We start from the raw sequence: 27,426 nt of genomic DNA on the forward strand, positions 1-27,426 counted from the left end.
TATAGATGGAGTGGTAGCTGCAGACTGCAGATTTGCTTGAGTGTGCTCTATAGAGAGAGAGAAAAAAAAGAGAGGATGAAGCTAGTAGGAGACAAAGACAGGTCAAAGGAAGTAATGAGGCAATAGGAGGGTGTAAAAGATAAAAATCTGAGGATAGTGTGGATAAAGCAGGAGAATAGATGCTACTGCTACAGTTTGAGAGTGCTTCAACAGTAACCACATCACAGTGCCATAACTTAATTTGGAAACAGGTTAATAAATCATACACAATACATTTATCAGCCAATTATCCTGTGCATACAAGAAAAAGGAAAATGAACACAACAGCACAGCTGAAGCAGTAGCAGATACAACTGTAGTGCTAAATTCAGTAAATACTGTTTCTAACTCCAAAGACTAGGTCAATTAGATATACATTACAGTTATAACAGCAGTTTTAGTAGCATAGAGACAACATAGCTGCAGTGGTAGTGTCAGTAAAAACACAATTCCTGAATGACAGAATCAACCAGTTAAATAAACAAAATAAGCAGATCAGTAGTCAGAAATCAGAAAAATGAATACTAGTTGTATAAATCCAAATACAACAAAAAGTAAGTATTACTTTACAAATCTGAACACTTTTAAAACAAATTCCTGAGGTCTAATGGCTTACCGGCTAGCAGAATGTAATTGCTGAAAGCACTTGTGTCCTGGTGGGAGACTAGAAATGTAAAGATGGCTCCATGCTCAGCAGGATTCTAATATAGACTTTGTATTGGGGGAGGGAGATAGCACAAGGGGTGTAAACCAGGTGGAATGCAAAGAAACCAGAGAGGCAATCAGTGGAAATCAGTGAAGGCTCAGAGAGGGTAAGTAATAATTCAAACTACCTGTAAAGTGAAGGAGAGAAGAGACAGCAAAGTTTATTAAGGTTGGGAGTGTGTCTTTACATTGACTTGCTGATTAGTAACCAGTTTGTGCACAGATTAGAGTAGGGAGATACATTAGCAATGATAGAGATGCAAATAAGCAGGTGATCCTCCAAGTGATACAAACTAAGGCAGAAAGAACTGAGAGGGCTGCTTGATGGTTAATTTAATTTAGTCACAGGGATGTGAATTAAATATATACTGTCTATTGGACAGTTAGGATTACTTTACTATCGGGGGGGCACGACACAAGGCTACAACAGTCAGTTTTATTAGCAAGCTGAGAACTACTAAGAAATACTGCTAATGTAATAGCTTCACTCTCATAAAACATACAAGTAGAATGCCTGGGTGGACTGACCCTGCTCTTGAGGCTCAAAATGTATATCCTTGTTTAGTTTGCAATACTGATTCCTTCTTACACTGTATAGATGGAGTGGTAGCTGCAGACTGCAGATTTGCTTGAGTGTGCTTGGCTAGCAGAATGTAATTGCTGAAAGCACTTGTGTCCTGGTGGGTGACTAGAAATGTGTGTATATATATATATATATATATATATATATATATATATATATATATATATATATACAAAGGTACTTATATATATAAAGGTACTTAAATTCTCTTATACGTCCAGTTGAATACAGCTAGTTCTTAGCCGGCCAAAGCTGAGGTTTTTAAGCAGAAAATATTTCACACTGTACCACTTAAATAGGCAAGGACAGGAAATCAAAGAATGTGGCTACCCCCACACCTGTAATTACTAGCAAATAATAAATTTCAGCAAACACTGACTAACTTCCAGTTCAGTTAATATTCCTGCAACACAGTTAAAATCAATTTAAATACTGTATTTTTTGAAAAAGAAAGTGCAGATAAAGGTACTTAAATTCTCTTATACGTCCAGTTGAATACAGGCTATTTCTTAGCCAGCCAAAGCTGAGGTTTTTAAGCAGAAAATATTTCACACTGTACCACTTAAATAGGAAAGGACATGAAATCAAAGAATGTGGCTACCCCCACACCTGTAATTACTAGCAAATAATAAATTTCAGCAAACACTGACTAACTTCCAGTTCAGTTAATATTCCTGCAACACAGTTAAAATCAATTTAAATACTGTATTTTTGAAAAAAAGTGCAGATAAAGGTACTTAAATTCTCTTATACGCCCAGTTGAATACAGTTAGTTCTTAGCCGGCCAAAACTGAGGTTTTTAAGCAGAAAATATTTCACACTGTACCACTTAAATAGGCAAGGACAGGAAATCAAAGAATGTGGCTATCCCCACACCTGTAATTACTAGCAAATAATAAAATTCAGCAAACACTGACTAACTTCCAGTTCAGTTAATATTCCTGCAACACAGTTAAAATCAATTTAAATACTGTATTTTTGGAAAACAAAAGTGCAGATAAAGGTACTTAAATTCTCTTATATGTCCAGTTGAATACAGCTATTTCTTAGCCGGCCAAAGCTGAGGTTTTTAAGCAGAAAATATTTCACACTGTACCACTTAAATAGGCAAGGACAGGAAATCAAAGAATGTGGCTACCCCCACACCTGTAATTACTAGCAACTAATAAAATTCAGCAAACACTGACTAACTTCCAGTTCAGTTAATATTCCTGCAACACAGTTAAAATCAATTTAAATACTGTATTTTTTTAAAAAAGTGCAGATAAAGGTACTTAAATTCTCTTATACGTCCAGTTGAATACAGCTAGTTCTTAGCCGGCCAAAGCTGAAGTTTTTAAGCCCACACTTGCCAAGTTTTGAACCCTGGACCCTCTCACTTACAGTATACGGTATTAGCCCACTAGGCCACTCAGTCTTGCAAAACACTTGTCCTTGTTTGGGTAACCGACAAGATATATGAGTCATGGATGTGGACATTCTGTGATACTCTGTACAGTCGACAGGCAGGGCTAGGAGTTTAAACATGGGAATGCACTCACTGCAGGTGGTCCTAACCCTGGAAGATGGTGACATGTCTGCACCCACAGAACCCTGGGCCACAGCCATGGGGAGTAACACACCCTTCCCTGATCACTCATCCTATGCAACATCATGACCCCAACATGTGACCATCCAAGCAAAATTAAGTGGGCCATACATATATGTGTGACAAACACACACCTCCAGGCTGGTCAAACAGTCTGACACACACACAACCCTCCAAGTACAGTCAACCATTGAGGAGAACCCAATGCAATGTACTGGTAGGTATAGAAAAACATATCTGACCCAGGACCCCCCCCCCACATAATCCTATTCCCTACAAATCTATCTGTAGTCTGCCTGTCACTCTGATCCTGTCTGACTTATATTACCCAACTGTGGAGTGGAAATCAGACCAGGCCAGAACATAAATGCACAGAGATTCCACCATTGTAATATACCACCAAGTTGCTGGACCATTTCCAAAGCTCCAGTCAATTGCTTGTGGGGTTACCTCTCAACAGGCTGGATTGTGCAAGAATGCATATCATTTGGCCCATAAACCTAGTGTGTGCATCATCCAACCGTTATTCCTCTGGTAAATCACTGTGATGATCTGAGGAGGTATGTCAGGAGGTACTGAAACAATACGCGACGGTATCAAATGGCATATATGTCAGATGTCTGCTAAAAAAATCCTATAACCTTAGCAACCCATACATTACTGAGAGAAATATTCACAATCACTGTATGGCCCATTGTCCACCCATTTTGATAGGCTATCTCCAGATATCCTGCACCAACAGGTTGAGAGGTATGGCTGTAGCACAAAACAAACTAGACTGGAGTGTAGCAATCCCTGGAATGGAGTCACACAAGTACTACAGAAGGTCACACTGGGCATGCTCGTACAACTAGAGAAATGTCAGTAGGATCTAGGAATGAACAGGCCTTCCCAACCCAATGCACTTCCCTTTTCCCCACCTTAGCAATCCAGAAGATGTCTGTCACCATAAGAGTGTGTGTGTGTGTGTGTGTGTGTGTGTGTGTGTGTGTGTGTGTACATGTGTGCATATGTGTGGTGTGTCTGTGAATGTGTGCATGTGTGTGTGCAAGTAAAAGTTTTAGGGTACATTCAAACCCTACTTTAGCAGTCTTGCAGATATCAGTCACCTTAGAAGTGTCTTTTGTCAAGCCTTAGCCCCATAATCTCTGTGGCCGTGTGATAACTGCATAATACTATAGTACCAATAACTAGTTAGGTGGGAGTTCTAATCTCAGTCCTGGCAAATGTAAATGTGTGTGTGGTTGTTTATAAGTAGAAGCTTTTGGGCCCATTCAAACCCAGTACACTTTTGGGGTCCATTCAAACCCAGTACACTTCCTCTTTCCCTACTTTAGCAGTCCTGCAGATATCAGTCACCTTAGAAGAGCCCTTCATTAGGCTTCATCCCCATAGGCTCTGTGGTGCATGCAATAAACGCTTAATACTATAGTACAATTAGCTAGTTAGGTAGGCGTTCTAATCTCAGTCCTGGTAAATGTAAAAGAGGGTGTGTTTACAAGTAAATGTTTTTGGTTCCATTCAAACCCAGTATACTTCCCCTTTCCCTACTTTAGCAGTCCTGCAGATATCAGTCACCTTAGAAGAGCCCTCCATTAGGCTTCAGCCCCATAGGCTCTGTGGTGCATGCGATAAGCGCATAATACTATAGTATAAATAACTAGTTTGGTAGGATTTCTAATCCCAGTTCTGGGGAAATGGAAGTGTGTATATGTGTACTTTAAAGTATTTTGTGGCCTCTCTCACCCAGTACATCCATCATTGCCATATTGTACAAGGGCTGGTGATGTCCCTCACCTTAAAAGTACCTTTGGACAACCTTCACCCTGTAAGCTCCATGACATGTGCGATACATGTGTAACACTATAGTAAGCATAAATAGATTGGTAGGGGTTCTAATCTTAGTCTGGGCAAGTGTGTGTGTGTTTGAACAGAATCCTGTCTGTGGGGGGCTGTTGTATTTGTGTGAGAACCATATCCATTTGTGTGTGGGTTTTGATATTTTTTGCTGTTGCTCACCCAGTACATGTCCCAGTGTCCACATTACAAGGCCCACAGTTGTCATCTATGTAGAGGGACCTGTAGAGGCTCTGCAGCCCTATAAGTATTGTGCCATGTGCAATAAACTGTGTGACAGTATGGAATAGATAAGAAGATAGACTGCCCATCTAATCCTTGGATATCACACCCCACTCAGGAATCATACACAAACACAGTCAGGTAGGCAGCAACACCTACATCAGTAGGTGGCCTGCAAACCAGCTCACAGACAGAACCCACAGTGTGAAAGCAATGGACTCTATACCAGACTGCTGAACATTCATGATTGGAGTCCCACAGGTTGTGGACCTGGGTTCCCTCATGTTTGGGATCTACACCTCTGAGGACTAGCCCAATACAAAGGTGCCCTGGCTAACAATGTTTGCAGATGACTACAAGGTGGGTACTATTATTATCCCCCAAGCGAGGTTGACATCCTTCACAAAACCCTCTCTGAGACCTATGACTGTTGTCAGGACCCTGGACATGAGCTCAATGCCAGATATGCCACCATCCCCCTTGGGTACGACATGGTTCCCATAAAGTAATACATTGATGGTAGTCCACTGAACACTGACGTTGGTATAACGGAACTGGTAACACAGGTTGACAGTGAGCTGTATGTTGACCACCACAGTGCCACTGTCTTCCAAACATCCTTCCTCCTGACTCAGGGTGTTGAATCCAGGAAGTAAAAGGACAGTGATTCCCTGTACACACCTCTCAATAGGCCAATCAATGTACTATGGCCCATTTGCCATGTACCTCACTAGACACCAGCAACAACAGGAGAGGCTGCAAATGTACCTCACAAAGAGGATCTTAGGTACAACACACTTGCCCCATACGGACAGACTCCAACAACTGCAGTGAATCTCTGTCTCATTGTCTCATATTGGCTACTTAGGTGCGATCTCTGTCTGATATACACATCCATATCTGACCCAACCCTGTCTCATATTGGCTACTTAGGTGCGATCTCTGTCTGATATACACATTCATATCTGACCCAACCCTGTCAGGAATGCTACCTCCGAGGACACCAATCTATCCACACAACATGCCCCAGATACCGGACACCAATCTATCCGCACAACATGCCCCGGATACCTCAACCCCATCCTCACAATCAATAGGACATGCTGGAGGGACAGGTTCACAACCCAGAGACTGTCCACACCATGGAATAGATGCCACATACATGTCAATCTGAGCAAATCACTGGCCCTTTTCAAGAGAAATCAGGAGGAGTGGATGGGGAATAGAATACCCACCCTGGGGATCACTCCAGTGACTATACTCAGTAGACACATTGGGGAGTATCGTCAGGTGGCATGATGCCAGTATATTCCCATAGGTTAGCCTTGTAAAGCCTCCATTGCAATTTGCCATGTACACACCTAGGACTTTTTGAAACTATAGATCTCCGTACTGTCAAATGTGTGTGTGTGTGTGCATTAGTGTGTTTGAGAGTGTTTGTGAGTGTGTAAACATGTGGGTGAAAGTGGTTGGTGGTCTGTCTCACCCAGTACAACTACCATTGCCATACCTTACAAGTGCTGTAGATGTTGGTTCACTATATAGGTACCTTGGGACACTCCACAACCTATATGCTCTGTGGTGTGTGTGTTAACTGCATAACACTATAATGCCAACAACCACACAGCTGGGAGTTCTAATATGAGTCCTGGCAAATGTGCATATGTGTGTGTGTGTGTGTGTGTGTGTACGTGTGTGTGTGTGTGTGTGTGTGTGTGTGTGTGTATGTGTATGTGTGTGTGTGTGTGTGTGTGTGTGTGTGTGTGTGTGTGTGTGTGCGCGTGTGTGTATGTGTATGTGTGTGCGCGTGTGTGCGTGTGTGAGTGTGTGCGTGCATGCATTGTTGTGTAGGGCAGTGTTTGAGAGTGTGACTCATGTGTGACAGTAGTATGAAAACTGCCACACCAACTACATCACCTATTGCCATACCTTACAGGAGCATGTGATGTTAATCACTATACATGTATTTTGGAAACACAACACGCTATGAGATCTGTGCCCCCTGTGATAACTAACACTGTAACACCAATAACTAGATGGGTGGGGGTTTCAAACCCAACAATGGCAATCATAATCCTGTGTGTGTGTGTGTGTGTGTGTGTGTGTGTGTGTGTGTGTGTGTGTGTGTGTGTGTGTGTGTGTGTGTAGTATTCACAAATCTTTGGTGTGTGCCACACAGTACACTTAACATTGTCCACTGAACAAGAGCTACTGACATCAGACACCATGCACTTACCTGTATACACCCCTCAGCCCTATCAGCCATGTGGCACATGTAATAACTGTTATACAGACCTGATAATTGTGTACATCTGTACCCTGGATATGACACAGTAAATGTGCTACCACACTGCTTTACCGCTTGTAGAAAAGAACTGCAGGGCTACATCCTCCTGACAGACAAACACCTATAACACAAACAGAATACATTATGGAGACCACATTCAGTCAGTGTTAATAACAGCAATAATGCATCATGGCTGGACAGCTACACACTCTGATGTGTAACCATTAAACATGCTGGCTGACAACACTTTACACAGTATTACATTTCTAAACTGTTCTAAATTCATCCTGTGCATCAGAACCATATTAGCATGTCCCTGCATCGATGGTATGGATCACAGGGATGTGGCACAGGTATCATCATATGCACTGGGTGTGGTGTGGGTTTGCCAGAGGCCTAGGCTGTGCCAATTGGTTGACATCATGTGTGTGGGTTAGGGGGTTGTGTATCAAATGGGCCATGCAGAGGTTGTGTGTATAAGTATGGGTGTGCCTTAGCTGTGATGGTGATGTGTGTGTATGGATGCATAAAGTTCTGCATGTTGCTGCCCTATACAGGGGTATGTTGGCCAGCTGTGCACCATACATAGCAGGGTGTACAGTTCATTGTGTCTGACTATGGACATGGGATTGGGATCTGCCAGGGGTTCCACTGGCACCAGCAGGCACAAGGCTAGATGCAGTACTATTCCCTGATGATGACTGTTTTCTGTTGGATCTGCATCCCTGTTGGGACCAGCCAGGACCACGTGCCCATGGCCTGCTGCATCATGGTGTAGACAGAAACCCCCTTGCTGTTGTGCTGCTGGTACTGCCACTACAGGAGCAGGAGCGAGATGTTGCATGGCCGTGTACACCTTCAGCTGTTCGTGGTGCTGTCCTATGTCCACATGGCTGACGGCCAACTCCTACCACATGCTCCAATACAGACATCCCATGGTAGAGGACTGCCACCATCTCAGCTAACCGTCTATCCATGCCCGCAGCATAATAATGGTGGATATCTGCAAGATCATTGATGTTGTCATGCATAGCAGGAAAATTTGTAATCTGCACCCTAAGAGTCTGTCTGGTGTGACATTCCATACATGCATGTGCCTTCATGATGGTCCGAAACATGTGTCTGTTGACACCTGCTGTGGTACTTGTGGCAGGGGCATGACAGGCAGCAGTCCTCCTACAAGCACACTTGTCCATCTGCCTGTGTGGGACCTTGCCTTTTATCCAGCTCTGGCTGGTGTCTACAGACACACTTGCCTGTCCCATGCCACCACCCGCCAACTGTCCCTCATCTATGGCCACTGGTGATAGGGGTATGTGTGGGCATTGTGACTGTGTGCAGGGATGGGGTGGACAAAAGTGGGATGCCAACCAATGGCACAGCTTCAGGCCCTATCAACCCTGCCTGTGCCTCACTATGTCAATCATCATTGTCAGAGTCTGCAGAGGCACTGACCTCAGTTCCCACGTGGGTGGATCCCAGACCCCCATCGCCACCTGTGAGGGGAAGACAATATATTTAATTTAATACCTGTACAGTATGGTTTACGTACACACACACACACACACACACACACACACACACACACACACACACACACACACACACACACACACACATACATGCACACAGACGGCAAAAGATATTACACAGACCTCACATTACTCAATAGTTGACATGCATGACACATGGCCCTCAACATCATTCATTGCAGCCATTCTTAATCCTTGTTACTAACAATATACATCTCTGGGATGCATGAGTCGTGTTAGTAGGTGACGTCCCTTCCCCTAGCACACACTGCACCCATGTACACATTATTGCTGTGCACCTGTATAGCACAACTGGATATACTGTAGGCCATACCTCACAACTGTACAAATCATTGCTGAATGTGTAGATGTCTGGCACTTATGTTTGCTCTGTTTCTCACAACCCCTATGTGTTTGTCTGAAACATAACTGGGATGATATGAGGACTGATGTCACTAATTAATCACATACATTTGATTTTCAGATCTCATCAGCGGCAGTGAATGTATGTGCAATCAAATCTAGTTACACCAATGACCTTCTAAGCATAACATATATACGATAAGCGTACACACCAGTCTCTTGTATGATATAAAATAAGACCACATTACTGCATTTGAAAACATTACACACCTTATATGTGACATATGACCTGTGCAATCCAATCAAGAAGCAAACAAATGTGTTAGTTGTGACGATACTGAATGAGATGAGTACAATATTGCAGTTGCATAAGTATGAACACCCTTAAACCAATGCTTTGTTAAAGCACCTGTTAATTGAACTACAGCAGTCACTCTTCCTGAGAAGAGGAATATTAGCATGGCACATCTTGACTTGGCATTATTTGGACAGTCTTCCCTACAAAGGTCCCCCGAGTCTGTCAGATTACAAGGCCAGCTCATGTGCACAGCCCTTGGAGGTCAAACTGGAGGTTTACTATTGGTGTTGAGTCTGGGCTTTGTCTGGCCCAATTCATAACCTTGATTGTGTTCAGACAGAACCATTCTTAGTTAGGTTTGGCTGTATGCTTCAGTTCATTGTCATGTTGGAAGCTGAACCCCCTCTCCATCCTCAGCCATATTGCAGATACTTGCTGGATTTGGCCCACATGTGAGTGTTATTTGAAACTGTTTAGAGTTCCCTCCACCATGTCTACAGTACTAGTTCCAGCTAATGAACAGCAACCCTAAAGCTGAACACTGCCAATAAGCTTCAATATGTGAATGGTGGGCCTCAGGTGAAGTGAGGTGTTGCATATGCACCACACATAGCTTAGATTTGAACCTTGGTCTCATGACACCATTACACATTGCAACACATGCCTTTAGGAGGCTTGATGTTATGTTTTGCTACCTCTACACATCCATGGATGGTGTTTGGTGTGGGTAAATGCCTCCATCTACTTACATAGGCCACACTTATGCAGAATCCAGGCAATTGTTGACACATTGACTCTCTTCAAGAGGAATCTTGATGAGTGGATGGGAGATCGTAGGTTTACCCCGGCTATCACTTCTGTGTCACTGTTAGACAGAGGCACAGTATACTAACCTCAAAAAAAGGCATAGCAAAATTAATTTAAAATGGGTGGTGAAAGCCAAACACACTCTGGCTAGGCTTATAAATGCCCTAGGGCAGATAGCCTAGTATGAACCTATGAACCTATGAACATGTAGTACATGAGCAGTACTTGCCAGAGATTCCTGCAATTCCCTCAGTGTTGCTGCATGTCTCCTGGCAGCCTCACTGACCAGTTCTCAACATATCTTGTCATCTGTTTTGGAGGAACATCTGTTTAATTTCAAGAGCACTGTTGTCCCATAGTCAGTCCACCTGTAGATGACTGTTTGCACTGTGTTCCATGGTATATGCAATGCTGTGGTAATGTTGTTGTACCGTACTCCTGACTGATACCTTTCAAATGTGAGATCCCTATGATGCTTTGTAAGATGTGTGCAAGCCATGGCTGCTTCTGGTACAGGCAACTGAGCAAATGTCATGAACATACTGCTTGGACAGCAGACCCTTATGTCATGAACATACTGCTTGGACAACAGACTGTTAGTAGGTGTTACATTGAGTCCCTGTACTTGATGGCAGGTGGGTACCCAAGTAGAGTGAATGCTGTCAGTACATCACAAGCTGCCTGCACAATATGTTATTTTGAGGGTATGCACACATGTGCATCCAGTGCATTGTAAAGTTTGTATACTCCATATTTAGTGCACTAACATATTTGTTTGTTTTACAAGTTAATTTGCATAAATATATATATATATATATATATATATATATATATATATATATATATATATATATATATATATATATATATATATATATATATATATATTTATATGTATAGATAGATATCAGAAACACTTGGCATCTAAATAGGGGTGTGTACAATCATGTATCCACTGTATAAGATTAATATTTCATACATGTCCATACTGTAGCCCATTTGTCCCCCCATTTTGTTGGTCTCTGTCCAGACATCTTGCACTGACAGATTGTGAGGTATGCTACAGGAATGTTGCATACCCTTCAGATATGCCCCTATGGTGACCACTGGGATGCACTTCAGTTAACACCAGCAAAGGTGAACATGCACATCATGCATTATGGCTAGGTGTGATATTTGTGTGCATGACAAATAGCATGGCCTTAACATGCACAGGGTACTGGCAAACCACAACAAAACAATTCCATACTCACCAGCTACAGGCTGCTTTCCCACATGTTGACCCGAGGGACCTAAATAGTTGAGGGAGAGCGGTACTGTCAGCAGACTGTCATGTGGCCTTGGTACGGGGTGGAAGTAGCATTTCTGCACATTAACAGTACAGCACCAATACTACAAAATATGCTGCACATCACCATAGATGTGCACTCCTGTGCATTACTAAACACCATCAACACCTACTATATTATCTGACATATGCATGTAAATACTATACAAATACAACAGTATTTTAGTAATGTGCACTGGGGTCTTACCTGCACACTCCTCGTCCATTGTGTGGGTGCAAGCCACCTCCGCAAAGCTTTCTTCAGCTTCCAGTGGGATGCTTTCTGTGGGTGCACCAAGTCTGGTGAGGAGCTCCTTGGTGGGTGTCAGTGGGGCCTGGATGGCTGGGCCCCAACCTGTGTCTAGGCAGTCCCTCATTATGGCAGCAGTCCTTTGCTGTGCATGGAGTATGAGGTCGGTAGTGCAATGCCTGACCTGCTCATATGTTCGGCTGTGCAAGCCAACATCATTTACCCTGTGGAAAAGAGCATTCCACAGGGTGGTCCTCTCCCACAGATCTTGTGGTCTTCTGCTGAATGGTATTGCATGCTGTTGGGCAACAGCTTCAATGATACTTGTTGTTTCTGCCTCAGTGAAGGCAGGCAGTCTTGGCCTTTGCTTTGCACCTGGAAGACATAAACAGGAGAACATGTCACTGGACCTCATACAGTTGTCAAATTGCTCATCAGCAGTGGATATCAGTCACCACCACTCACAACTACACCCTAACCCTCTAATCTATCACAACAATATCAGCTTGCATTGCACTCCTGGCCTTGATGTGTCATATTTCCCCCAATGATGGACAGTTAATTGCATAATCCTGTATTCCCCATTCATTTCTGTGTAGAGGGATGACAGTGGCCATTTTCCATGTGGATGGGGTGTGGATGGTGGCAAGGTTGTATTTGACTACTGTGTATGATGGAGCTGTGAGCACATGCTTGAGTTCATGTAGGAGGCATTCAGGCATATCAGGCTCCATGGAGACTTGCTGCTGTTGCCTTCAGTAGGCAATATGTACATGCTCATCATTGGTGAGGGGAGGGGTGCAGTTGATGTGCATATCTTGCTATACAAATGGGGGGACAGTATGGTGATGTTCCTACCTAACCTGTCTGATGCAGGTTGCTTGTAGCCATGGCATGTGTATATGAGGTGTGTTTTAACACCACTACAGGGTGAATTGTGTTGTTGCCTCTGAGACTGACAACATATGTGGAGACACCCTTGTGATTGGCCGTGGTGGTATGGATATGTCTGATTTGTAGTCACAGTTAGCCATACAGAAGTCACCTGTGAACCTACATGCTTGCTCAGATAGAGATGGACTTGCTTCCAAGTTGTTGCCTGCACCTATGTGGCCCTGTACAGCCAATATAGCAACCTATTATGTGGTTTGTGTATTTCTGCTGTCCACCAAAGAGTATTATGCGACCTTGGTGGAGGCTGGTTTTACAGTTCAGGTATTGCTGAGTCCTTACAGCTGCAGTAAATCTAAAGTGTACACACCCCTGTTACAATATCTGATATTTGTGCAATTGAAACATGACACCACAATAACTCATTTCAAAACAATTCTCACCTTTAATGTGACCTATAGCCTGCACAGGTCAATTGAAAATATAGCAATCTGTTCTGTGAAAACATGCAAATAAAAATCAGTACAATAAGCCAGTTGAATGAGTGTGCACACCCTAAAACTGATACATTGTATAAGTACCTGTTGAGATGATTACAGCATTCATTCATCTTGGGTTGGAGTCTAACATCATGGTACATCTTTGCTTGGCAATAGTTGCCCACCTTCCTTGCCGCAGTGCTACAAATGTGTCAATTTGTGACGGCATCTCTTGCGCACAGCCCTATTCAGATCAACACACAGATGTACTTGGTAGGTCTTTAAGGGGTCATTTCAAAAATAGATAGTCATCATGGTAGACGATTGTTGCAGCATCACAATGTAATATAATTGGATCTGGCTGCTGCTGAATATTACAGCTCTGTACCTCCTATCCTGCTCTAAAGGACCTGCCTAGTCTGTAAAGGACCCCTTTCATCCAATTCCAGTCATCCCAATGCCTGGCCAAAGATTTCTGCTGCCCAGTGACTTGATTTTTTTCTTCCCTGCTCTAACGGATTAAGAAAGTATGCTATACCCAAGTCCTACTTCTTACATGTATCTGTTTAATTTACACTTTAACCAGTATAGGTTGTAAACTGCTTCTGTGTAAGTTATCCTGTACCAAGTATAGATAGTATTTAAGCCTCTGAGCCAGGACTCCAGCAGCCATACTCCTCTCCATCTGTGTTCCTACTGCCATATCCTCATACCCTTGGACCCATTATCTGTTTCACCCCTACCTGCTATTTCTATCACAGTTACCTTGTTGTATTCTAGTCTCTGCCCACTAGGTGGTGCTCCAAGCTGGTTTTAGGCTATAATCATTCCCCCCACTTTCCCTAGTTTCTTCTTCTCTGGATCTTCTCTCAGAGTGTCCCCTTGCCTAGCTGAGAATCTTTGTGCATTGTTCTGCTGCTCTTATCCCCTTCTTATCATACCCCCTAGCTCCATTATACCTTTCCTTTTTTTCCGCCTGCTCCACTATCCTTTCTTACCTCCAACCTGCTGTACCAAACTATACTTACCTCTGGCCACCTTCTCTGCACCTGGAACTTGCAACTCTCTGATTGTCTCTGCAAAATCTTCATCTACCTACTCTAACCCGCTCCGTTCGCCCTGTGGGCTCACTCCGCTCCCCTATCCTACCCCCAAATTCCACCCACCCCCAGCGCTGTTAGCTTTATGCCTGCATAACCACACCCCCTGCCCCTCAACTTCCTATCACAATCTACTTCCACTTAACACCCCCATTTCCTATAAGAATAATTCCTAAACAGAACTTACTAACCTTTACACCCTCACCATACCTAACCTTACTATTACCTTCTGCATTTACCAACTAAACTTAACTTTATTTCACATTTGTAACCTTTATAATAATTAAACTCTTTGCCCTCAGTCCACTCTACCTCCCACAACTTTCACCCTCCTTCTGTCACCTCTATTTTTCTAGTTTTAGCAACTACACTTAACTTACTTTTAAATTAGTAACCCTATAACAACTCTTATTAAAATTTTGTCTCTAAGCCCACTACCTCTTACAACTCTCTTTCCCTCCTTCTGTTACCTCTATTTTCACCTGTTACTTGACACCTTTACTCCTACTCAATACTAGATACCTTCCTTTGCCTCACACCCCCCTTACCTATGCAACCCAATGGCCTCTAAACATAACTCTATTTACACATACCTCCTACTCCTACCTACAATTCTAGCTTCCCTAACTCTAGCATTCACACTAACCTTCTTTGAACACTATTCTCTACTAAACCAGCACCACCACTACCAACATACCCAAACATTCTCATATATAAATTCCCTCAAACACATTAACATAACCTCTACTTCTAGCTATACCCTTCCAAAGTACCACATATCTACCCATATCACTTACTTCCATGACAAGAAACCCCCTTACAACTACTTCAAAATCATAAAACTAATACAAAAAAATAAGGAGATTACCCCCCCAGGATATAACATCCTAAGAAAAAGACCGTATTACCAAAAAAGGTGGGAGAGTAGCCATATTTTATAAATCAGAACTCCAAGTATCAACCTTCAGTGTGCCACTTCCCACAAACCCCACTACAGAAACCCTTTCAGCCAAACTGCAAATCAATAACCATAAATCCATCTATATAATCTGTTCCTATCTTCCTCTAGGTAACAATATCAGTACTCTAGAAAATATACTTAGTGGCCTATCTATCCACCTACCCCAGGAAACCATTGTGTTAGGTGACTTTAATATAGACTGGACTACCTGTAGGTCCCCCAATCCCATTAACCACATAAATCTGTATGGTTTCTCACAAATGATAACCACCCCCACTAGAACCCACAAACAAAGTGGTAAGGAAACCTTACTAGACTGGATTCTCATAAACAGTCACTCTACTACTTATAAACCAGGAACCCTTCCTGACGACATCAGTGACCATGCTCTTACCTATATAATTAAACAAAAACTTCATAGGCCCAGTCCTACTATTTTCAAAATTTCCCGTTCAAAAAAAAACTTTCACCCTGAAAACTTCCAAACAGAACTGAAGGCATGTGACTGGTCACCACTGCTTCATCTTCAACTTGATGAAGCAGTCACCTACTTTAATACTAGATTCCTTCAAATTCTAGACCTCCATACCCCCTATCGCTCATCCTGAATAAAGACCAAAACTGCCCCATGGCTCACAAAACAAACAAGACAAAAAATCCGTCTGAGAAATAAAATCTGGGCCAAGTGGAGGGCTTCTAAAAGCCCTTCTGACCGCCTTTACTTTCAACAATTAAGAAATGCCACCAAAAAAGAAATTCTACTAGACAAAAGAAACTATTACCTTCACCTCCAACAAACCCACAAACAAAAAACACAAAATTTCTGGTCAGCTATGAACAAATTACTTCACCCAGGGCACACCAAGTCACCCAGCCCATCAGGAATCACCCATAATAACCCTAAACTGATAGCGGATTCCTTTAACAACTACTGTATAGAAGCCATACAAACTCTAGCTAATATTCTACCACCCACTAGCTCTCTCCCACCTAATACCACAACAAATTCAATTCCTTCTTTTTGCATACAACCAGTACCTATATCCCTCATTTTTAACCTCCTTCAAAAACTCAAGCCATGCACCCCTTCTGCTGACTGTATACTAGCAGAATACCTGCAAATGGCAGCTAAAGTCATTGCCTACCCTATTTCTATCCTTATTAATAGAACTATTTCAGAAAGTAAAATCCCTCTTATATGGAAGGTCTCTCACATCATTCCTTTACATAAAGGTGGGATATCAACTGACATTTGCAACTTTAGACCAATCGCCCTACTCTCTCCTATAGCTAAAATAATGGAAAAATGTATCCACCAACAACTACTTGACCACCTTCTCCACAACAATTTACTTGCCAACTGCCAACATGGTTTCAGACCATTCCATAGTACCTCAACAGCCCTGCTATCCTTTTCTGACTGTATAAACAAAAATCGTAACAATAACTCTCTTTCCTCCGCTTTGTTTATCGACCTTTCAAAAGCCTTCAACATGGTCAACCATAATCTGCTTATGGAGGTATTAAAAGCCCATTCACTGGACGCCCAGGCATTACTCTGGTTTAAATCCTATTTAGACAACCATCATCAAGCAGTCCTTTGGGACAATATGCTGTCAACTCCCCTCCCCGTAATCCTTGGAGTACCTCAAGGCTCTATTCTAGGCCCACTTCTCTTTTCAATGTTTATTAATGACCTAAATACTAAAATTCCTCAAGCCACTTGCATACAATATGCTGATGATTCTACTTTAATCTGCTCTGCTAGATCCCCAACCACACTCCAGACCCTCACCCAGTCTGTATTTCATACTGTTGAAAATTGGTTCATGCAACACTGCCTCCTCCTGAACGCCAAAAAAACAAAATTATTACTCTTTACTCCTACTCTAAAATCACCACAATTTCATTTTACTATAACCTCTAGCAATGGAACCACCATATCCCCTGATACCACAACCCATCTCCTGGGCATAACCATAGACAACAACCTTAGCTATGATGATCACATCAACACTACCATAAAATCTGTCAACAAAAAACTAGGTTCCCTGTATAGAATCAAACCCTTCCTTACACCTACAGCCAGAACCACTATAGCCCAAACTCATCTGATCTCTACCCTGTTTTATGCTTCTGCCATTTATACTAATCTTTCTAAAAACAACCTTAACAAACTTGCCACTAGCTATAATAACATAGCCAGTTCCGCTACCGGCAACCCTTTTAGAACACACCACTGTCTCAACCTCAAACAATTGGGATGGTTAGAACTGCAGCACCAACTACTCTGTCATCAACTTACTATAACCCAAAAGATACTTTTCCACCCTAATAATACCCCAATCCTCACAAATCTGACTACCCCTACAAAAACCTTACAACTCTTCGCTCAGCCGATAAGCTTCTAGTTTCCACTATTAAATCTAAAAACAAAGCTGGAGACTTACTTTTCACAAACACAGTTGGCAAGGCCTGGAACCAGCTTCCAAGTGAACTTTCTACTCTCTCTTCCACACATCTTTTTAAAAAACATCTCAAAGCACATTTTAAAACTCACTGGCTTTGTCCCTGCATAAACCCTGACTGATTTTCCTCCTTACTCATTCCTGCTCTCCCTTTTAATTCACTTCTTCAGTGTACTATATCACTCAAATATTTCAATGTCCTTTTTGCTGTACTATGTTTCCTACCTAAAAAAAAAAAAAAAAAAAATACTTGTTTTTGTTTATTCTGTATTTGTTATAAGAACCCAAACAAACACGAAAGGCAGACACACAAACTTAGAATCCAAAAACCAAAGCGAGCAGGAAATACGTGGAAAAAACAATTTAATGTTGTAAGCGCTTTCAGAAAAAGACTGTGCTTTTCCTTCTTCAGACCTAGAACACTCACATTCAAATGCTTATAAAAGAAACAGCAAATGTCAATTAATTAATTAATTAGGATAAAAAGTCAAATTTTAAAGTAACAGACTCTGTTATTTAAACTTTACCAAAAAGTTACAGCCAAAAACAGTAGTATACAATCCAGCTGAACAACCCTTGGATATCAGGAATCCATACCAACCTACATTCATACATTTTAAATACAAATCTAAAATACCAGTTAATTAATTTTTAGCAAGTATTTATACAACTAAAATAGATGATTTAAAAACAAAGGTGAATATATGTATTAAATACAAGAGGAAGCTCCCAAATAAAAAACAAATTCCATTTTCTAACTTCATCTTTTTAAAGCCAAAAGCCTTAAGAAACATTTGATCGAAACTGTTTCATTCAGAAAAATTCTTTAAGTTTTCAGTTTTAAAACATATAAGCACAAATGTGAGAGGTGGCCCTTGGCAAATTAACCTAGAAATTGAAGAATTAAGATGGCAAATTTCCACTGCAGCATACTTGCCCCCAGGTCTGAATGAAACAGTTTCGATCAAATGTTTCTTAAGGCTTTTGGCTTTAAAAAGATGAAGTTAGAAAATGGAATTTGTTTTTTATTTGGGAGCTTCCTCTTGTATTTAATACATATATTCACCTTTGTTTTTAAAACATTTATTTTAGTTGTATAAATACTTGCTAAAAATTAATTAACTGGTATTTTAGATTTGTATTTAAAATGTATGAATGTAGGTTGGTATGGATTCCTGATATCCAAGGGTTGTTCAGCTGGATTGTATACTACTGTTTTTGGCTGCAACTTTTTGGTAAAGTTTAAATAACAGAGTCTGTTACTTTAAAATTTGACTTTTTATCCTAATTAATTAATTAATTGACATTTGCTGTTTCTTTTATAAGCATTTGAATGTGAGTGTTCTAGGTCTGAAGAAGGAAAAGCACAGTCTTTTTCCGAAAGCGCTTACAACATTAAATTGTTTTTTCCACGTATTTCCTGCTCGCTTTGGTTTTTGGATTCTAATTCTGTATTTGTTCCTAGTTCATTCCCTTCTGAATGCCTCAGAACACAATAGCATTGTTTTTTTTCGTTTTTTCTTTCACAAATATTCCAGTACTGTTATTATCTGTACTTGATGATAGCTTTTTATATTAATATTGTATAATAATGTTTTTTTTTTCTTTTGCTTGGAGCTTTTCTCCCCGGGCCTCTACTGAAAATGGACATGTATCCAGTTAGACTAGCCCGGTCAACAAATGTAAATAAATAAATAAATAAATGTACTCTTGGATGTAGGTCTGGGCACTGGCATGCACATGCCCAAACTGTACTTTACATCTTGTAATGCCATTCCTTTGTTGATTTGAATGAATGCTTGAGGTCATTGTCATGTTGACAGGTAAAATCTCTCTTCATCTTCAGCTTTCTAGTAGATGGCTATAGGTTTTAGGACAAAAATGATTGCTATTTGGAAGTGTTCATCATTCCCTCCACCTTAACTAAAGGCCCAGTTCCAGCTTAAGAAAAGCAACCCAAAACATGATACTGCCACCATCATGCTTCTTTGGGGGGATGGTGTTCTTTTTGTAATGCAAATTGTTGTTTTGGGCCAGACATACCTTTTGGAATTGTGGGCCAGACATACCTTTTGGAATTTTGGGCCAAAGGTTCAACATTGGTCCCATCAGACCATGACAAATTTTCCAACATGCTTTTGGGAGACTTGATGTAATGCTTGCCAATGTTAGTCTGGCCCTGGATGTTTTTCTGTGTATGAAAAAGCTTCCATCATACTACCTTGGCCCATAGGCCAGTCATATAGAGAATACAGAAGATTGTTTACACATGTGGTACACACCCCGGACTTGCCAGACATTCCTGCAGCTCCTTCAGTGTTGCTGTAGGTCCCTGGTCAGCCTCCATGGCCAGTTGTCATCTTGTCATTTCATCCCTTTTCAATGGACATCCAGCTGTTATCAGCATCACTGTTATCCAATATGTTCTCCATTGTTTGATGACTGTCTTCACTGTATTCCATGGTATATCCAGTGTTGTGGACTGTTTTTCTATTCTTCTCCTGACTGATGACTTTCCACACTGAGATACCTTTGATGCTTTGTAAGCTCTCTGCAAAACATGGCTTTTGCTTTAGCAGTCAACTGGGTAAATGTCAAATAAATCCTAGTAGGACAGCTGAACATTATTTGCGAGTAATCATAGTCTCTTTAATTGATGGCTTGTGTGTACTCTAGAAGACGGAATGCTGTGATTACAGCAAGAGGTGCATCAACAAGGTATTACTCTACGTGTGTGCACATGTATGCAACCAACATATAGTACATATGTTATGTTTAAATTGTCTTCCCTACCAGACTTCTTTGCTTTCAAATAGAATTGTACAGGTTATGGGTCACATTCAAGGTGGGAAACATTTTGAAAAAATATTTGTAGTCTCATTTTCATACAGTACACAAACCTGGCACTTCAACAAAGGGTATGTACACTTTTGATATCCACTGTATATATGTGTTCATATAGCTGTTAGTGGTAGGCATGGACAGAGGCTCATGACACAGTTGGACACTTCTCTGATTACAACCTGATAACCATGCCTATTCTAGTACCCATAACAGTGTCAGGGCAATGCAACAAGCAATAACTGTATACATTTATGTCTGGTGTATGCACTGAAACTGATATTGCAGACATGTACAACATGCAAAACCTATTTACCTGACTGCTTGCAACCCATGTTATTTGTTTTGTGCCTTCAAGCTGAACATATGCATACATACATGTGCCTCTCAACCTGTTATAACAGTAGTTCTGCACAATGGCACACATACATGGGTGGCAAAGGCACATCATTATTGACACTGCATTAATATTGCTGCAACATACATAACTAAATTGATTGCACAGTAAGCTTTGACATCACAGTGATAAGTAAGGATCATGTCCAACAGTCAGAACTAGGCTATTATGTTACAATGTCATTGCTCACAGACTTGCCAATGGTTTGGCGGACATAACATGACTACATCTGTAATGTAACTACAGATATCAGGCACAAATGTGCTTATTGTCCTGCAGAACACTGTACAGTTGAATATTATTAATTTAATATATCACATGCAGTTCAACACACACTTCTGCAACAGCACGTCAATATGCACATGCTCTATATAGTTCTCTTAGATTTACATGACAAACATGTAACATACTGATATTCACAGGTAACATATGGATATGTACAATATCCCTGTAGCTGGCCTAGCAGTGCCAAAGTCAGTAGTTTTTGACAGACACTCCAGTGGTTGTCATATGTGAGCTGTCCTTTCCTGGGGTGAGTCAGGGTCCTAAGTTGTGTTCTATGTCACAGCAGAGACAGCCAGATGCTATGGGCATAGGTGCTGTTCAGCAGTACCTCACTACAGCAAGTCGTGTTGAGACATAATTCTTTCAAACTCCTATTTCCCATTATTAGAAATCACATACTACATTCAATTATATGCTTACTTGTTTCACATACCTTTCTTTTTTTACATTGCAGTGGGTTATATCACAAAGTTGCTCTAGTTCTTTTTGTTTGTTCACTGTCGACTACTGGTAGACAGCTAGTTGAACAGGTGGCAGGTTGCCTTTTGTAGGTAATGCTCTTGACCAGGTGATGGCCTGTGCACCATTTGGTGTTCCTCACTTGCTAATTGCATGCAGAGCAGCTGTGTAGCTCTTCCAATAGCCAATATCAAGGCAACACACTCCTATAATTAAGTGCTTCATGTGGGTGTTGTCCCTTTACCTTGCCTGTGAGGAAAACATCCTGGAGGTGTGTGAGCTACAGAATGTTACAGACAGCAGGTGAGAATAACTCTTACAACAGCACTTGTGGAGACAGGCCAACTAAATGGTGAAGATTTCAGACTCGGAGACTGAATGTGATTATTGCTGTTATATGGTTTGAATATTACTAGTTTTACAGGGTTTGTGTGTACATGCTAGGTCTGCATGGATTTCAGTCTGACAAAGTTATGTCTCTGCATAGCTCTCAACTGTAGGGCTATCCACATAATGACCAGAGGTTTGCCTGTTATGTTTGGTCTGTTCCCCAGACAGGTGTTGTCCTTGACAAATCAGTAGCATAGTCTGCTGATTTCTCTCAGTAAATGGCAACATCCATTTGTGTTTCTGACTTTATATCCCTCAGAAAAGATATGTTGCAACCAACCCTGTAACACCGGCAACTTTCTCAGTGTATAACAGCAATATTTCAAATATGGCCTTGTGTTTGGGCCTCTGTCCTCCACTTATATGCCAGGCTTTGTCCAAATGTCATGCAGTAAGAGGTTGATAGGTAATGGTCTATCATTATTTAGTGATGTCACTGCTGCTATCATCCCAGTGATGCTGTGGAATCTCACACATGTTGTGGGGTAGGGGCTATACGTATGAGTGCAAAGGCTGGACAACATGTGGACCCTGTACAGTCAAGAGGTTGGTGTGCAGAGTAGCAAGACATGTTTTAATATTAGGCTGTTAGAACATGTGAGAGATATTAGTAATTAGAAGGACAACAGGTCTATAGCTGTAAATTTTCATACATTTCACCATGGGGAGGGTAGTGGGTTACAAGGTACTTTTATGGAAAATGTCTGTTTCTCAGTTTAATAGAAAACTTATAACAGAACCATTGTTATGTAAAGAATCAATTTACATTGTAACATTTGATACTTTACCTGCTAGGGCAGTGGTTCCGAAATTTTGCAAGCTGGAGGACCCTTTTTATAAAGGAAAAAAATTTGACGGACCCCTACCGGCAGCAGTACACATATGTTACATTTGGATCAACCCCCAAACTCCCCAATCAGCCCCCCACCACCACCACGCAGCCATTTCAGTGTCCCATTACTTGGTTAATTCTCCCCAGTTGCCATAAACGCTGTTCAAAATTCTCAGTGTGCATACTGTTTTCTGTTTACTTGATTACAGATGTTTGGAGTTAATTTAAAACTTGTATTTCAAATTTTATAGCGCAAACACTGATGGACATTTGCTAAAGCTAAACAGATATTTGCTAAATCTAAACAAAGCAATATAGTCTCAATGAAAACAGACATTACAACGTCTCTGCCTTTGAAACTCACATTCACTGAAACAGCATTGAAACCCACATTCAAAGAAAATGCATCTGGCCAGTGGCAGATTAAGTTTACCTTTGGGCTGTTTTCAAAGCATAGGTCCCTTGCAGACATTTTTAGGAGTATGCAAAAGTTCTTTATTCACCTTCCTGATTGTATAATTAAATTTCAATACACAATAATTCAATTATATCCCTTGTATAATACAGCATCACTTGGTAGTACGTGCTTTAAATGTATAGTTCTGCACATTTTTCCAGTAAGCAGTGAAAAAACATATGAACCAATAATGACAAAACCGCCCAATTGAGAACATTTCAACCATAAAAGGTCACTCAAACTTCTGTCATTACAATTCTCCAATATCAGTCAATATGCACAATCTCTGCAGAAGTAAGTCATCTGAATAATTCCACCTTAAAGAGATCTGTAACTAATGAAAAGGTTTTTGCTAGCAAACAACTTTATTTCAGTGTTTCATCTACAAATTCAATGCCTGCTGCCCTTGAAGAATAAATTGCCTACTTAAAAAAATGGTAAGCTTGTAATATTGCATGGATGGAAAACTGGTTCATAGTTACTAGGCATCTCATCCAAAAGAGGACGTATTCAGGACTTCAGTACCCACCCTCTAAACATGCAAAACAGTATCAACAATCCATCAATATGCTGTGGTAGTAGAATCCATAGCTTTCTGCATTAAAATGCAAGCATGCTACCTGCTGTGCTACTAACACAGCTTTAAAAAGCTGCACCACAATAGTGATACTATTTGCTAACTAGCTAAACAAATCTGTTGCACTTTGTAAACAGACTTAGCATGAGCAGCAGTAAACTTCTCTTCCCTTTAAGCTCACAATTCCTTGAAAATGCACTTGAAACTAAATTTCTTGAAAAATGCACCTGCCATAATGGGGGGACAGAGAGCCAAAACTTAGGACACATTTTAATTTTTGGTCTTGTAAACTTAGAAAGTTAATAGAACAACAAGTTTTGCATTAGTACAAATTTTCTGAAGGCATTTTCTGAAGGCAAGTCTGATGCTCAAATGTCTGCCATTATTTTCTGACTTCGGTCATCAATGATTTGCCAGGTATTTGCCATAAAAATACAATTTTATTAGAAACAGACTGAAAATATGAGGCAAAAATATGGGCATTCTGCAAAAATCTGGACAGTTAAAGGGTATGCTGCCTACCTCTTACACACACCTCTTTCCCTCTTAAACAAACACACACAAAGTGCCAAAGCTAAGGATACATTTTAAATATTGCTCTTATAAACTTAGAAAGTTGATAGAACAAGTTTTGAATTAATATGAATTTTCTGAAATGTATGAAATCTAAAGTTCAAAAGTATGCCATTATTTTCTTCGGTTCTCAATAATTTGCCAGAGAAACACCATTTTATGCGAAACAGACCAAATAAGGCAAAAATCTGGCACACTCTGCAAATATCTGGTCAACTGATAGCTGCACTCAGGCACCACTTCTTATTAAAGCCTTGATAAAAAAAAATACCTTCAAGTTCTGTCAACAAGATCATCTGGATTGATCATCAGCTCTGCATTAATTTCTATTTTCTGGCAAAAGGGAGAGAGCAGTCCCATACCCATACAGCGACCAACAAAAATATAGGACTGTCTTACTTGGAGGGAACAGAACAGTTGTTTAAATTTCCCTCCAAGTTCTAACTGCTGGCAGGAAACACAGGGTGAGTGAGCAGCTGCTCAGCATCAGCCGCAAACATGGAAGTTGTTTCTTCTTCTCCTCTAAAAACTAAGGGCAAGCAGCTGCTTAGCCACTGCTCAGCTGCAAATAGGGAAGTTTCTTTCTTGTTTTTTTTTTTTTTTTTTTATAAATTGTGGCAGAGTGGCGCAACGTTTCTTTCTCCATTTACAGGGTCGGGTCATGGATGATGCCTGAAAGCCAGGTGGGTGCAAGTGTGCTCGCGGACCCTTTGAGTTTATCATATGGACCCCCAGGGGTCTGCGGACCCCAGTTTCGGAAACACTGCTCTAGGGTGTTAACTGAGGAGAGTAATTGGAGGCTGTTTAATTAAATACATAATTAAGTGTTGATTGCTTCTTGTATTTATTTTATTTTATTTCAGTTATTTGTTTTACATTTGTTGACCAGGATTGTCCGACTGAGCTGAAGAGACCTTTTTCACTGGAGGCCCGGGGAGAAAAGCTCCTACATATTATACCGTTTTCATTATAAATTAGCATTAAAACAGTAATGTTACAGGAATTATTACAAGGCATTAAGTAGCAATACAATGTTATACAGTGTCGATAATCAGGAGCACAGAAAAACTCCTTCAAGATGTATAAAAAGGAACTATGTCATTAAGATTAATACAGTTTTTGGGGTAAGTGGTTACAAAAACCCAGTTTTATCATAATGTAGTTGCATGAAGGCAAGACAATTACAATAAAATGTATGTCTGAGGTGATTTGCTTAATAGGTTTTAGAAGACAGTAGAAAGAGTAATCAAAGGAAGATTAGAGAGAGCTAGTGAGAGAGTGAGTTAAGGGCAGAAAGTAGATTCAGGTATGGGAAGTAGGGAATGTTTAAGGACGGAGAGTGCAGTGGCAGGACCAGTGACTTTTAAAGTCCTCTTTGGTGGCTGTCTTAAATTGTTTAGGATGTGTAAGGGTCCTGATTTCTAGTGGGAACCTATTCCAGGCAATAGTGGGGTGATAGCTGTATATGTTGCATCCAAATTTAGACTTGGGTTTGTAGATTTGTAGTAGGTCTTGGTTAGAGCTTCGGAGAGGTCTAGAGGGAGAATAATGGGAGATCAGAGGGGATAGTGCTGGGCAGTAGGAAGGCTGGTATAGGATAGAATGAATGATCTGGAGCAGAGAGAGAAGAAGCTGGTGGGGTAATTCAAGCCAGTTTAGGTGTTTTAGAGAGAGACAGTGATGGGATTTGTAGGTTTGTTGAGCAGCAAATCTTGCTACCTTGTTGTAAGTAGATTAGAGTTTGGTTAGGAGTGCTGAATTAAGATTTGTGAGAATTTGAGAACTGTACATTAAACTAGGTAGAAGGTGGGTAAGAGAGAGAGTAATCTTGGCTTTAAGGCAAGTTTGTTTTGTAATGCTGTAATACTTGAAGGCAAAACACATTAAAACATTTGTGTGGATTACTGGCTGGTTGTTTTTCATTTTACTATCTTCAGTCACTTCAGTTACATTGCTGAAAGTTCAGTGCATGTCTGGCCATTGTATATGGCCTATCCTGATTTTGTACCAACATACTGTGTACTTATTAGTTGTACTGTGTAGGGGGGCAGCAGATGTCAGTGGCACGGGTGCCTTTGTATCATTAACAATGTGCTTTTATGTCCATAGACTTGTCCTCCCACTTCATCTGGCTTGGCCCAGACTTGTACTGAGGTGTTCTGGGGTCTGACACTGCTACAAGTTATTTACAAATAATGTCTCTCTCTCTCTATGTATGTATGTATGTATGTATATAGATATATATATATATATATATATATATATATATATATATATATATATATATATATGTGTGTGTGTATGTATCCTCTGGATCATTACTGATTCCACAGTGTTCATTCACTATGGTAAACTGACTGTACTGCATGATGTGCTTGAAGAAACATCATAAATTCCTGCAGCTCTGATGGCTTCATGGTTAAGTGCTGTGACTATTGTGTGCAGGTTCTTCAATTCAAGACTTGCACTTGTTTTGGGAAAGTGTATATGATTTCTTATACATAACATGCCTATATGTGCTGTCATTACAGTAGCAAGGGGTGAGACTATACTGTATGGGACAATTGCATATACATGGATGGTTTCACATGTTATATGCACATATACTTCAACTGAACACCAGCTACACTACCGTGGTGACAAAAATAATTTACCACACATTTTACTATTGAAATAGTATTTTTAGCACTCCTTTTCCATGTAAAATGTGATTGCCTGTTTTAGTATTCGAGTCTTGGTGGATGTCTCCAGTTTGCACTCAAAGACGGCTGTAGGGTACCTCACCTGTGATCTTATTTGCTTGTATCTGTGTATCTCTGGCCATTGTTAACAGACTGTCAGGATTGTGTAGAAGTATA

This window comes from Protopterus annectens, chromosome 2.part1 (assembly GCF_019279795.1).
Source record: "Protopterus annectens isolate FY-2018-M chromosome 2.part1, PAN1.0, whole genome shotgun sequence".
Lineage (NCBI taxonomy): Eukaryota > Metazoa > Chordata > Ceratodontiformes > Protopteridae > Protopterus > Protopterus annectens.